At 40.4% G+C, this 15,806-nt stretch overlaps 1 protein-coding gene across 9 annotated transcripts in view; it reads right to left on the bottom strand.

Moving 5' to 3' along the window:
* The window catches only part of PTPRD (protein tyrosine phosphatase receptor type D), a 534,283-nt gene extending 524,057 nt beyond the window's left edge, over positions 1 to 10,226 (bottom strand). For all 9 annotated transcript variants that reach the window (XM_060102137.1, XM_060102140.1, XM_060102139.1 and 6 more), the window contains exon 1: positions 9,993 to 10,226. The gene's annotated coding sequence lies outside the window, so the exon portion shown is untranslated. The remainder of the gene's footprint in view (positions 1 to 9,992) is intronic.
* Positions 10,227 to 15,806: the final 5,580 nt, after the last annotated feature.

The following is a 15,806-nucleotide window of genomic DNA, read 5'->3' as shown; positions in this document are numbered from 1 at the left end:
ATGCCAGCTAACATATTAAAAGGTAGGGCTTCCCTGGTGGCGCAGTGGTTGGGAGTCCGCCTGCCGATGCACAGGACACGAGTTCGTGCCCCCGTCCGGGAAGATCCCACATGCCACGGAGCGGCTGGGCCCGTGAGCCATGGCCGCTGAGCCTGCGTGCCCGGAGCCTGTGCTCCACAACGGGAGAGGCCACAACAGTGAGAGGCCTGCGTACCGAAAAAAAAAAAAAAAAAAAAAAAAAAAAAAAAAATTAACAGGTAGTGAATAATTTGGTTGAAAGAAAGTTAATATTTCTTTTGGTCTACTGGAATAACAAGAGATTATTTAGAAAAAACAGATTTTAAATGATGAATTTAAAATCAAAATTTAAATGGTATATTTCCCAGATTTTTGATAAAAGAGATCAGTTTCAAGTTGAATCTGGGCAAGAGTAAAAATCTGATTCAATTCTACTGCACTTAACCAATCACTTCTTAAAGTAGTAGCTGAATATGCCTAACAATATTTATTGAACGTGTCATTCTTAATTTATAACTATTATCATCAAGAAGCATTTATTAAGAACCTAATCATGGAAGAAACCTCACTACACACCACCCAAAGAAGGTAGTACACGCCGCTCCAGGCTCCCAAGCAGGTTTTGTTTATAGATTAACCCACAGGAAAACATGACTAAACAGGACAGTGCATGCATGTGAGAAGCATTTTAGAAACCTGGGCAAAGAAGACGTGATTGTTAACACACAGTAAGAGCCATAAAAGACCAAAGCATTTTCCATGTAACTTTATTTTATGCACCATGTCTGATTTAAAACTTCAGGGTGCTTTGTCGTCAGAGAAAAAATAATTTTCCAAATTATCAAACAAATGTAACATCCTTTCTTGTATAATTTATAAGACCAAAATTAATCAGAACTAGGTCTCTGTAGCCTGACCAAAAAAAAAAAAAAAGCTAAACTTTTATAAAAATGGGTTAAGTGGAAAAAAACTTATCGAATCATCCATCTGTTATTGATAATGAAATGAACATGTGAGCAGCGAAAATAAGAGTATTTTAGAAGATAGTATAATTGACAAAATTTCCCAGATACAGTTGTGCAGGGCAGGCAGCCAATAAATAGAACACATACATATCAGTCACTTGGCGTAATTTCATTTCTTTGATGGGAGGCTGCTCTTCAGATATCTCTGCTGGATCTACAGTTCTCTTTGTAAAAATGCTTTTGATTCCCTACCTGTTGGGCAGCTATGAAAATGCCAGCCTTTGTGATTTTTAAAAACCTATTCTTGGTGGAAATATTTAATTTAACCACTTCTGTTCCAGGACTAACCCCAGGGCTCAGGCAGTTGTGTCAGTGGCCTGAAAGCATATAATTTTAGAGCTGAAAGGCAACTGCCAAAAAAAAAGAAAAAGGTCACCCAATCCAAACTAAACTGCTTAAGTTTAAAAAAATTAAAAAAAAAAAAAATTAAATCCCTCTAGTCCCAAGCAGAGAAAGAAACAGGAGATTCTTCAGAAATGATAGGGGGAAAACCTACATAATTTTTAAGATTCTTCCTGAATTTGGGTTAAGAAAGCACTGTGTCATTGTGTATACATGCCTGGTATGTGTGAAATAATTTTTTTAAAAATTCATGTCAGACACAAGAATATATTGAGGGGTTAAGAGTGGAGCGGATAAAAGTTGGGATCATAACTTAAAATCTTGGCTTTAAGTTCCATCTTTATTATATCTAGCTATGCAACCTTGGGCAAATACTTAACCTCTCTATGAATCAGCTTTTAAACTGGTGATAATAAAAAGCATATGACTTACATAGCATTGTTTTAGAGATGAAAAATGACAGTGAAGGTAAAATGCTATGCTGAATGCCTCGCACATAGTACATGCTCAGTAAATTTTAGAAACCAGCACAATTACAACTTTACACATCAACCACTATTACTGTACTTCCAATATAAAGAAAATTAAAAGGTATTTGTTTTTCACCTATCTCAATGTCCTGAGCATCATCAGAGATTTCAACTGAATAATTATTCTTCACATTCATGATTTCAATTAAATTCAACTCAAAGTAAATTCAAAGAAAAGAGCATTGAGCACTTGAGTTGAGAATTAGAAAATGAGAGACTAATTAGGAGGATTTCAATGGATGCAAATTAGGACAGCCTGCAAGGAGAGAAAGGGGATTCCAAGAATGAAGGGTTGGTAGAACCAAAGAGGTGCCCGAGGGCAGAGTCTTCTCCCTTAGGGCAGGGGCTCTGATACTGCAGCAGGACAGAGCACCTGGGGCTACGCTGAGAGCAGAGGCTGGACACACAAGTTAGGATTAGACTGCAAAGGGCTTTGACTGCTGTGCTGGGAATTTAGCACTTGAGTAGGCAGAACTGAAAAGGCTTGTATTTCAGAAAGCAAAAGTTTTTAGGAAGAACTGAAAAGGAGAAAGGAGAAAATGAGGTACCAAGAAAAAAGTAGACAAAAGTATGGGTGAAAGATTATATTTTAAGTTTATAAAATGCAGAATGTGGGATACAGGAGAGCCTTCTATTTCTCAGCTATCTAACAAGCTGGAAAAAATTCAGATCTGGAACTCCAGAGAGAAGTTAGAAATTTTATTTTGAGAGTCATCTATGCAGAAATAAGTATTGCTTCTATGAGAAGTAGACAGGAATATCCCATTAAAGAGTACAGACAGTGACCTGAAGAGGCCCATATATGAAACAACAATGAGAGTTTAGAATGGAGATGGAGACCAAAGGCCAAAATATCAAATGAAGGGGAAACAATGTTGATGAAGAAAGTGAGGATCAAAGAAGGGACTCAGACAGAACTTCCATCCATGAGATATTTCCAATGGAAGATGTTGCACAAAATTTATCCCTCTAGTAAAATATTATAATTCCCTCCTTTCCCCCCCAAGAAAAATGTGAAAATCACTACTTAGCCAGTAAATGGATTTAGAATATTTAAGACGTTTCCAATAGATTATTACCAACTGGCCAAACATTCCACTTAAATTAAGATAGAAATTAAGATATAAGATAGAATTTATAACTAAAGATATAAAACCATGTATCTAAAAATCACATACTGAATTATTTCAACCAGAAAAGTCAAAACTGGTAGACTTATTTTGTTTCTCTCTTAAAATCCTTTAACAATATTTCAATTAAGTTACTATTACAAGTAGTTCAGATATGTTTTTGCAGGGAGCCAGCAGTCTACCTGTGCAGTGAGAAACCGTTAGTGTGTATACGATGTGTCCCTTCAATTGGGGTGGAAGGGGGATGGAGGAAAAAATTATTTTAAACTTTAAAAACAAATGTTTTTTTGGCCCGTAATGGAACACTGGATCAGCATTTGATGTGTCTAGTCTAATTTTTCTCTGTGAAATTGTTCTGGCGGATCTTAGGGAGAGACAGAAGGCAGTGAATTCCTATCCTCCATCAATACATTTGACCTCGGAGCAAACCCCACAACTGGCTACAGGCACCCACCATCCATCATTGCTCTTGAAACCTGATCTTCCATGGAAGGACAGCTGCGCTGGGCAAAGAACTAAAGAGCTTTCTAAGATGCACTACCATTAAAAAAAAAAAAAAAAAAGGCAATTCTGTTGGTTCAGTATTTTAATTAACTGCTTTTCTAAACATTTCTTCCCCCAGACTGCAGCTCAACATCAAATATCATCAGGAATCTATTAATACATTTTTGAGTTTTAAGCAAAATGCTCTCTTTGTACATTGTAGGTAAAATCATTTCTAGCTTTTCCCTTAAAAGCTTTCTGAGATAAACAGCGTACTATGGCATACCGATGTGTACAGACTTCAAAAAATGTGCTGGACAGGAAAAGGTAGTTCCAGCATCTGTAGTAATTATACCATGTACACAACAGAGTGCACATAGGGAAAATGTACACCAAACACCCATATCCAACAAGGCTTAATTTTTAAATCAGGTAGCAATAATTTACAGCAGACAGCTAAAGAGAGCAAAACACTATCATACAAACTAGCATCATTGAATATAGCATGTCCGTTATGTCATTCCTACATCCAGGAATTTTTTAATTTAAAAAATACAAAATAAGACAAATCCTTATCTAATTTGATCTTCATCACCTCTATGGCTAATTTCTCCATGTTACAGATGGTGAAACAAGACCCTAAGATGTTATAAAATTTCTCCCAAGATCCCACAGATAAAAAGTGACAAAACTAAGGTATAAATTCAGTTTTTCTTGCATCAAATTCATGTTCTTTTCACTGTCGCCAAGAGAAAAAAAAAAAAAAAAAAAAAGGAAGGAAAGAAGCTGGTCAAGATTTTGCAACCTTTAGCATTATCTTTATATACACTATATACCTATGCTTAAATAAGATTAAACAATAACTGATTTTCAATTATTTATAAAATCAGTACTCATATAAACCTTTTGTTAACAAAGGGAGTCCATTTACTGAAGCTTAAAAAAGAAGTCACTTGTTACTTGTGACCCAGTGAGATGATCATTTCATATATTTGAAAGTACACTATCTCCTAATCCCGAAGCAATACTGAGAAGCATAATTTTCTAAATGCAACTCACAAATCTGAATTTAGTTAGCTAGTGCTACATTAAAGAATATAGCTTGAGGGCTGTTGAAAAAAAGACAACTAAGAATTTATAAACTCAATCAAGCTCATGAAACTGACAGAGTTACGATGGTTAAAGCCAGTAAATAACAATATGTTAAAGGTCACAACGCTCCTGACATTGTTATCTGAATGTCAAAGCTAAGTCGTGTTTCTGGTCAGTGAATTCAAAGAACTAGGAGAAAGATGAGCTTCAGATGGCTGCTTTTGCTCTTATATTTTGTTATAAGTGCTGAAGAAGCCCAAGGGGAGCCTGCCACCTAACAGCAGCCATTTGCAAAGGAAAGCAAAGCTTATTTGCCGCAGGTGGAAAGCTAGGACTATTCAAGTTGTCTCAACACTGTTTGTCTATGGGTACACCTGATCTGCTGGCTTACGGACAGAATCAGCTGTCTTAGCTTTCTAAATTGTCCTCTTTTTCATTTCATTTGCTGATCTATGACATACAGGGATTTGAGCTGGGGGAAAGCAGAGGTTGAAAAGCCAAGAAAAAGTTCAGTTTTGCTCTTTGTTTCTTGTAATTAAAAAGAAAAAACTATAGAGTAACTGACAAATATTGATATGACCCTTTTAAATACATCAGCATCAATTAGAAAACAATGAACAGAAAGATACTGAATGCATTACTTTGAGAGGGAGGAGGTGGGACATTGCAGGCAATTTTATTCTTTTTTCGCAACAAGTTTCTTTGAGGAGTGTGACAGTATAACTGGAGACAACACTTAAATTACTTTGTCTTAAAAATATTTTATAAATAAAATGTTGAGAAGAAAATGCAAACTGTTGATTACATAAAAGCAAATGGGTGATTTATTAAAGGGGAAACAAGGGGCATGGGCCTGAAATGTAATTTTGTGAGTTACATTTTTAAGAATTCTATTTCATTGATGCTTCCGTCTCGCACCATTATCATGACTCTATTATTTAGGTTACATTAGATCAGAGACTTCTATAACGTATAAGCATTTGCTCTTTGACCTCCCCAAGACTTAAGACATAAAGAAAATGCTGAACTTTTACATCTGAGGCTACAATTTCATATAATGAACAATCAGTAAGCACAAGCCATTTATTCTTTTAGCTATCTCTCTTAAGGGTTTGATTGTGGAGAGCTGAAACACATTTTTATTTTTAAAATGGGGGTGGGAGAATTTGGACCCTTTAATTGTCAAAACAAATGCAAGCCAAGCATGACATTTTAATAAGTGTTACCAACTACTAATTAGAAGCAAATGATATTATCCATATAGAAAACATGTCCCCAAACAAACCTGTCCTTTGGTGGAAATGTCACTGTGCTATGAAATTAGAGAAGTGTAAACAAGGGATGTTTGTTGCAATGAAATTTACTTATAAATCCCTCCTAAGCAATCTTCTTCCACATTATCAGATTTCTTCTGTTGATGTGTTATATAGGAATACTCAATCTTGTAGTTCACAGAAAGAACAATTTTTCTCTTTGCTCTTGGCAAATCATTGATAATATAAAAGGGAATGTTTTTAAACATTGACTTTGCTTGCGGCTGCAAGTTGCCTTTGTGCCATCACAAGTAAGTAGTTTTCTTAAAAGATTTTTTCAAAGAAACCAAACAGTACAAAGAAAAGAAAAATAACTCCATAAGGCAAAAACACACTCAGAGTAGGCCTCGCTTAAAATATAACTCATTTATTCAAACTAACCTTTCCAACCAAAAACTACTCTCCCTCTAAGAAAATAAGAACAAATAATACATTCTTCGAATACTCTGGAAAACTGAACACTTAATCTTTCTTATTTAGCACTTCATATATCTGTGCTTATAAAACTAATGCTAAAAGAATATTTTGTGGCCGCTAAGTTGAATATATTACATTAAAGGTAAAGTTTATTTTTCCAGATTTCCAGAAACTTCTGGGAATTAAAAGGGCACCCATGACCAAAGGTTAAATGTATACATTTAAAGATATGAGCCTAAAAGTTTGATGCTCTCAGGATCATAAATTAGAGCATAGGCATACTTCAACTCTCAGACTACCCACAAATACACACTGAAACTAGAGAAGGGTAGTTTTAAAGCAAAACCACCTTGAGAAATCCATCACTCCTGAAATGGCACTTTTAGTACGTGACTGTGTTAATGAATTCTTATTTATCCGTAGAATCCTTTTAAAAACAGAAATGTTCAATGGCTTGATAAATCAAGTTTGGGCTGAAGGAAATCCAATACGCAAATACTTACAGGGTGCTCTTTTACAAACAGTTACCCTTGTCAGTTTGAAAAACTGAAAATCAACAAAAGAACAGTGTAAGTATACTTGACCTTATTGCCTAATGTCTATCAAGATTGCCACAGCTGGTTGATTTCAAATTTGTGAAACTGACACTTAAAAACATATAGTGCATCTTCAGTGTGGGTCCCTCAAGTGCTGACTAAACTGTAGTCACAGCCTCAGATTCTCGTTCCACACAACTTGCACAGCACTCACAAAGCTAGTTTAATCACACCATCAATCTATGACTACGCATTCCTTAAAGTAATTCTGCTTCCTTTCTTTTTTAACCTTACATTATGCAAATAGGATCCTCATCAGTTATCCTTGACATACACTGAGAACCTGGGATCACATATGAATTTGCACAAATACCTCTCCTATGTTGCACACTCTGTGAAAAGTCATACTTGTACCGCCATAGTGTAAGCTCTAAACAACGTTCTTGAAAAACCCTTCAGTCAATGTCTATGACTAACATCAGAGCATAAATTAATAGGTTAAAAAGACAAAACAAAAACTTAGGGGACTGCCTACTTGATACTTTTTAAATGCCTCTCTAGGAAGGGTTTGCATATGCCATACCAGAGTACCTCCTGGATATAAGAACAGTTATACAGGCCCCTAGTGGCTTAGCAAATAGCAGCAGATGAGGGGATTCCGATTCTTAGTACTAGACTTTGAGATATTCTGGCTGTAGATGAATGTCAATCTTAAAAGACAAATCAAATCATTGTATTTAATACTTTAAGCAGTTTTGCTTTTATGATTATCCACTGAAATACATATATATTAAAATAGAGCACTGTATTTCATTACTTTAGTAACTACAACTGCACTGGTCTAAGAAGAATTTGTGTTACATAACCTCCACAGTAAAATATTTAATTCATCCATTGCTTCACATGTCATTACAAAAGTAGTATATTACTCATATATATTAAAATATATTCGAGAGACACTTTTCCTCTTTGAATCTTATTTCTATTATACTATTATTACTGGGGGCTGTAAGAACAGATTATTTCTATGTAAAGTGCTCACTATTTAAAATGAAATATAGATACAAACTGAATGCCACTTTTAAAACAGTAGAAATCTAAAATAAATGTGCTTCCCAACAACAGCCAGTGATGAAACTTACATTAGAGTGCACCTATTTACAAAGATCTACAATTAATAACACCCTTTAATCCTCATCCCCTAGCTGTCTTTCCTTTAAAAAAGAAAATTCTAGGCAGGCACATTTACAGCTTTTAGCAGTTTTTAACTGGACACAATCTGACAGCTGAATTCATGAAACTGACCAGCTTGTCAATTTCACACTTTGAAAGTACAATAATAGCTGATAGCATGAGGATGAATTTAAGAAATCTGTCACAGAATTGCTAGTTCCATTGAAAAGCAAAGTACAGTACATAATTATGGGAGGTGGGAGGTAGGAAAATTTTCTTTGTATTGTCCATTTAGGATGTCTGTTTCAAGAATTCGGACATTGAGCACTGAAATTTTATTCTCTCTTTGCTAAGCTAACAAAATAACATCTATCTGTGGCATGTAACAAAATGTTTTCTAAATAAGTACAATATTTATTAAGCTTTGTCCTGGATATCATCATACTAACAACATGGTATGATCTTTAAGTTGGTATCATCTAAATATTCCTTTAATTCAGAATATTTCAAGTCTTGGCAGTACATCACCCTGGTTTTACTCAAGTTGAGTGGTGGATGTGTACACTTTGAAACAGTGATAGAACTGCCAAAATGGTCAGAAGTATCAATGGTTGGACTAACACCCCATATGTGTGCTACAGGATGGTTGGAAAAAACATACCAAATGGAAAGGTCCACGTTTGAAGCACTGGAAGTCCAAGAGAAAATCTATCTCAAGTCACAAGCAGTTACTAGTCTCTGAGAGGCTCAAAATGTATGTGCTATGCTCTAAGTCAATGGTACTATGACTGTGGGCATGTCAAGGGGGGAAAAAAAGAAAAAAAAAAAAGTTTAAGAGAAAATACAGGGCAGCGATCCCTCAGGAATCTCCCTGTATGCTTAAGGCACAAACTGTAGGCTGGTCTGGGGGATTGCGCTAAGAATTTTAGAAAACAGAGGAGACAGCAGGCAAGTCGTGTACTGGGAAGCAGGCTGGAAACAATACAAGTGAACTGTGATAGTCCAGGTTTTGGAGAATGGACCTACTATTCACAATACTGGAGCACCCAATTAATGAAAGTCAAGCTTACACAGTGTCCAAGATTTTTTTTTTTAAGCATAAGAAAACTGCCTTAATTTGTTAATGCTTCTAAATGAAAATCAACCTCACAGACACACAACTCAAGTTTTCTACACGCCAATGTGAAAGCTACAATAAATCGACAGGAAAGCAAAGAACGTTGTTTGTTCTTGGTTTTCTTTTTAAATTGTTTCCTACAACTTGGACTTTTCATGATAAATTCTTTGTTCCCTTCCCTACGGAATGAGTGTGTAAGAACAGCAGATTCCCGTGGCAGAACTACGAGCTTTGATTCTGCCACGGAAAGGTCTCCAAAACAATCCCCCTCCTCTATGGCAGCCGCGTAGACTTTGACTCCTGCTATTTCTCCTTCTCCCCACTAGTTCAGAGGAAAGAAAGAAATCACCAAAACCAGCCCTCCTTAAATCAGTAATCATTGCCTCTTAAAAAAACAAAGAAAAAACAAACAAACAAAAAAACCTGCAGTGGCAGAATCCCTGGGTAGGGTCGTAGTCCCCCGCCGCTCCACCATTTCCCCAATACTACGCCCACCCCAGGAGGAGAACCCGGGTATCTCACAAATACACAGATTCAAACACCCTCATTCTCTAGAACTGCCACTCTCCCTGGTCTGAGGCTTTAAGCGAGAAGCGAACCGTGCAGCGGAGGACCTCTGCCCAAGGAGGTTCCGAAGAGCAAACTGTGCGCTCCGGTGCCGGGGCGCTGGGCTCGGGGACGCCGGAGTGTGCAGCTCCGGCCCCTGACCTGCGGGCTGCGGGAGCCGGGCTCCGAGCGAGCCGCGGACGCAGACCCCACAGGACGCAGACCCGGGAGAACTCAGGGGGGCGGACCGGATCAGCTCGGGAGACTCACCTGGTCATGTCGGCTCCGGGCAGCCTCCGCCACCGCCTCCCGCGCCGCCACCAGCACTTTGCTCCAGCGCCTTCACGCCCCTCCACGGCCGCGCAGCCCACGCCTGCCTCAGCCGCCGGAGTCCGGGCGGCCGATTTAATCCCGCGCAGCTGCGGCCCCCGCGGCGGGAATCCCCCCCGTGGCTGCCGCCGCCCGCTCCTCGCGCGGCCAGCCCAGTCCAGAACGAGGAAGTGGAGGAGAGTCAGCGAGTGAGTCCCAAACCCCGAAATCCAGCATCCAAAGGAGCGCGTCCCCCCGCCCTCCCTCCCTCCACCCCTACCCCCTTCTCCTCCTCCGCCGCCTCCGCCGCCTCCGCCTCCTCTTCCCGGGCCGTCCTCCTGGCCCTTCTGAGCCCGCGGCTTCCGCGGCTGTTCCTCCTCCTCCCGCTCCTCCTGCGCGCCCTGCGCCGGCTTCTCCGGCCGCCGCCGCCGTGTGTCTCCTCTCCCTCCGCCTCCCGCTCTTCCTCCTCCTCCCGCTCCTCGACGCTCCGCCGCTCGCGGCTGGGGGGTCCGGGGCCGCGTAACTTCTCCTCCCTCCGCCTCTCCTGTTTCCTCCTTCCTGCTGCTTCTTTTAAAGAGGATTCTTTGGCCACAAATAGCAACTCGGCTGCCCCCCTCAGCGCCTCCCTCCCCTTCTTCTCTTCTTCCCCCCCAAAGTGAAGCGCACACAAGAGGTAACCAGAAACTGAGGCCGGCGGGGGGAGTGGGGAGGCGGGGAGAGGGGGGCGAGGCGACGCCTGGAGACCGGCCCGCGCGGAGTCAAGGGCCAGGACGAGGGATGGCCAGTCCAGCCCAGCCCTCAGCCCTGGCGTGAACCCGGTTGAGGGCGAGGTGGTTTGATGGGGAAATTAAATGAAAAATCTCAGGAAAGTGATTGGAAAAGCTCCTCTCTTTGTTTCCTTGTCTGACTGATTTCGAAAATCCTCGTAACATGCTGGGGATCCCACGGAATCGCGGTGCCCCGGAGCTGAGGGATTGTGCGTGCACTTTGCCGGCGCGAGAGTGGGAGTGTGCGTGCGCCCGGCCGAGGGGAGAGGCAGGCCCGCTGGCGAGTCCCTCAGTCTGGACCCCTGACCCACTGAAAGGGCCAGAGAGCTGGACGGGCGAAGGAAGGAGGCAGGAGAGCTGGGAGAAGGAGGCGTGCGACCCACACACATACACTCACTCACTCACACACACACACACTTGCAGAGGAGGGGGCTGGGTGACGTCACTCCCCAGCATACATCCACCAGGACAGAAAAGACCCCCCTCTAACAAATTCACTCATCTCCTAAGAGCTGCACACCCGGGTGCTTCCTGCCCCGGGTTCTGGCACACGGGAGGAAAGATGCCAGTTGCACCCCATTCAAAGCAGTGATAAAAATATAAGGAGCGTGTTGATGAGACACAGTTTATGTCCACTGTCCCAGCTCACCTCGGTAGCCTCATTCAGGGATGTTTGGTGGATCCACTTTGGAATCAGAGAGGAAGAAAGGGAAGTATAGAATCAATCGTAGTGTAATAACTCTTGTTTTGCTTCCATGCCACTTGCTTTTATGATGTTGAAAATGCAGTGCTCCCCAGCTTGTCTGTAGGACACCATAGAACCCTCTCCCTAGACAGTTCTTGGGCTACACAAGCTTCATCTACAGAACACACTGTGGATTGTTAGCTAAAGGGGCAAATTTTAACCTTCTTTACTCCTCAAGGATCTCAAGCATGTGAAAAAAAAGTCAGCAGCTGGAAGCCATCATTGGCAATTGGCCTACCAAAATTTATTAGAAACTTGGTCAGAAAGGTTAAGGAAAGTCAAGGCTTCCAGCCACCTCCCTTGCTCATTGTGTGTTCAGGCCAGCACATACACACAATACTTATTCCTGCAGGCTCGAGGCAGTCTTTGAAAGAGCAAAGGTAAGCAGACCCCTTAGATTCAGCCTAATGATTCGGCATCCTGACTGTTGTCTCAAGCTGCCCATTTGTTCCCACTCTGCATGCTGCGCTCCTGAAAGGCACTGAAGTATTGGTCAGTAATCCTCTGTCCCCTGTGTGCTCCAGAAAGAAATCACATATTTTTTGAAAGGCTTCACTCTAAATGAAGTTTAGTCCTCCAGCAATTTGAGGGGAGAGGGGGAAGATCATCGTAGCATGAGTCTTCCTTGTTCTTTTTTTAAAATGGTTAGCCTCATAGTAAAAGTCAAGAAGACAACTATTCCTGGGCAAGCCTTCAGGACTTTCTGATAACACGAGGAACTGAAAAGCTAAGAAGGTATGCTGAACACCTGTTCCTTATGCCCTAAGGATGGATTCAGAAATCTGAGCCTCTGCACAGGTGATTCTCACTCAGGGTGTAAACTCTGATTTGGCTTTCTCATTGCCACACCCTCCCCCGTAAACTGATGAGTCCCACTTTCCTCTTGCAAAGTTGGATGTTCGAGGAACAAACAGAGTTTTAAAAAACCCTGAATTTCCTCTGCTGTTGTCTTTGATGGAGAGACACACATCCCTCTACCTCATTTAAGAAGATCTGACCAGTTCTGACCTGATTTAAGATACCAGCTGGGAAGTCTGATTACTACCTGGGAGCCTAGTTGAAAAAGAAATAGCATCAACGTACCCCACTGGTAGTGAGTTAGGTTAACTAGAGAACTTAGTGATGATGGTTACCAAGGTGAGCAACAAGTAGGAGGAAAAGAGGCCCAGAAATCAGAGGAGACAGAGGACAGTATACATAAATGACACAAGCCCAAGGACCCAACTTTCCTGACACCATGAGGTCCTCGATGTTCCTGTCCCACTACAAGCAAACATCTTAGAGAAAAAAGTAGCAGTGGAAGGAGGTGACTAGAGAATCTGAGCTATTATTGGGCAAAAGAGACAGTGTTATTCAGGGTGATAAGAGAGAGAGCAAGTAGAGGAACCAAGCTTTCTCTGTACATCTGAGTTGTAGTGGGAATAAGACTGAAGCCCAATATACACACATTAATATACTCAGATCAGATTTGTAACAAAACACCACCCTGTGGCATCTACTACAACCTCTAGGAGAGTTTACCATTTGGAGCTTTGAGGTCATAAAAACATCAGAGGTGGGCTAATCATCTGCTGAAATCACCTAATTTTACAAGTAAGGAAACTGAGTCCCTGAGAGTTTAAGGTGACCCAACTCTTTGGTGACAGAAGGAGAACAAAACCCCAGATGTCATGACCCAGTGTCCCCTCTCCCCCAACTATTCCTAATTACCTCCCAGTTCTGGATCCAAGAAGCCAGTTTTTCAACTTATCAATGAGTAATAAATATAGAATATTTTAAAACTATAAATACTTACAGGAAGGAAAATGAAGGAATGGTACTAGGCATTTTCTTAGTTCCTTTCCAGCTCTAACATTCTTTGATGAATAGCACACAGAAGCTTTGCTACAGCACAACCCCCTCTAGTGCATAATTCAGCATACGATGAGTATGAGTCTATTTTGGACCCCATCCAAGGAAGTTAATTCCTAGAAGTACTCAAAAGATTTTATACTCATCTATCGTGAAGCATCCTAAAAATAAGGCTGAAAATAATGTAAGGAGAATAACAGTAATCTTTTGTTACACTTGTATTATGTGCTAAACATCATGCTATCCCACGGGTTTTCAAAAGGCACACCATGACCTTTTCTGGGTCATGAATCTAGTGGGTCATGAACAATTTTTTAAATGAAAGTAGGAAAGAAAAGAGAGTGCATTATATGTATTAAACATTGTGTTATAAAACTTATGTTTCTGTCCTGTGGCTAGTGATTAAAAGAGAAAGTTTCAAAGCCTCTGCCTCACCTCCAATCTTAACAACTGCCCTGCTAATTAACTATTAGCCCCATTGTATAAGTGAGGAAACAGGGACAGAGAGGATAAGTGATTTGGCCAAGCTGACCTAGCTAGTGAGTGGCCAAGCTAGAATTTGGATCTACAACTGTTTGACTTCAAAATCTTGTGTTTTTACTTCTATTCTGGTTATAAATTATTAACCAAGGAACTGCAGTAATTGTTGCTCATCATATTTTCTTTGTGAAGGCTACAGTGGTTTGTATTGAATCCAGTTAGAATGGAGAAATACAATATAGGTTCAAATGATGTATTCTGAAGAGAGTAAACTGTTTCATAGGCGCTGAAATGAGTATCTGAGACCTCTTCCTATAGGTGCTAGCTATGCCTAATATATGTCATTAATTTGCTGCTAAATGCATACATGGAATAACAATGGTTTTAATCCTCAAGTAACTAAAATACTAATCTCTACAAGTGTTAAAATTTTTGAGAGAGTTTTTCAAATTTAGTTCACACGGCATTTCTCAGTAGCACATTTCTTGAGCAAACACAGACCTGGCACATGAGAAAGATAAAACAAATATATACAAAACACAGTCCCTAAACTAAACAATATTTTCATTCATTTGAGAACACAAACTATACACATATAAAGTCATCAGACTACGCTATAATTCCACCTAAACTGTGAAGAAGAAAGGAAGACAACTCAGGTGCCATGCTAATTTTTAGACTCATACAGTTCTATGGATTCTACCAGTTGCACTGCAAGTTTAGGCGCTGTTATTCGCATCCCTCAGATTTGAAAGCTCAAACTCAAAAGTAGGAGGTGACTGAAATGAGCATCTAACCTTGGTCTTTCTGATACCACTACCCAAAGTCTCTTTACAAACAGGTGGGCTTCCGGTAGACAAAGAGGTGGTTAGAGATTTTTGAGACATGCTATGCAAACATTCCCACTTTTTTCCATATGAAAGAAATGTACTTTCTTTTTCTCCAGGGCTGCGTTTCTTATTGCTGTCAGGCAGCAATGTTCTCTTAAAAGAAATCCACATCTTTCTCTAAAGACAGGCCTAGAAAAGCCAAGCTCTCTCCCCTGACTGTTCAGTTCAGCGGCTGCCTTTCACCCTCACCTGCCGAGTGTAGAGGACATTATGGTACGATGCTATTTTCCATTGGCTCTGCTACTGGAGATTACAGCATGCAACTGTGACAAATGGATATTCCCATTAAATCCTTTAGTAGAGTGGGGCATTCCATTAACCATTGGCACTATCCCAACCCAAGTGAAACATTGGGTCATTTTTTTCTTGTGAGCAAGAAGTGAAGAGGGAAAATAAAGGATAGACTCTAATTACCTTTCCTATTTTTTTGTGTTGCATGTATTATGATAGCCGTATATTACAATTATTTATAATTAATATATGACAAGCTGTCAGCTAAAATTTAACAGGTGATTTGTCAAGAAGTTCCATTAACTCATACATGAAGCAGTGGATTTCACTATTTCCAACAATAAAAGTGTGTTTTGGTTTTGTTGTTTTAAATCTATTGTGTCCAAATATTCAGAGGCCATCTCTCTTTGTATATTTGGAGCATCTTTTAAAAAGACAACTCATGCTAACACAAATGGGTTCTTTGTTAGTAATGTTAAGGAATAAGCATATTTTTGGCCACTTTAACCTTTAAATGCTAATGTTTTCACTAAGAAAATTAATTGCCTCGTGTTTATTTTGAAGTTTTAAACTTTTATGATTTTTATACATTTTATTTTTTTTTATTTTTTATTTTTTTATTTTTATTTTTTTTGCGGTATGCGGGCCTCTCACTGTTGTGGCCTCCCCCGTTGCGGAGCACAGGCTCCGGACGCGCAGGCTCCGGACGTGCAGGCTCAGCGGCCATGGCTCACGGGCCCAGCCGCTCCGCGGCATATGGGATCCTCCCAGACCGGGGCACGAACCCGTATCCCCTGCATCGGCAGGCGGA

The sequence above is a fragment of the Mesoplodon densirostris genome, chromosome 6, assembly GCF_025265405.1.
Source record: "Mesoplodon densirostris isolate mMesDen1 chromosome 6, mMesDen1 primary haplotype, whole genome shotgun sequence".
NCBI classification, from domain to species: Eukaryota; Metazoa; Chordata; class Mammalia; order Artiodactyla; family Ziphiidae; genus Mesoplodon; species Mesoplodon densirostris.
Note: the sequence above shows the minus strand (reverse complement) of the source record. Positions and strands in the feature narration are given on the sequence as shown.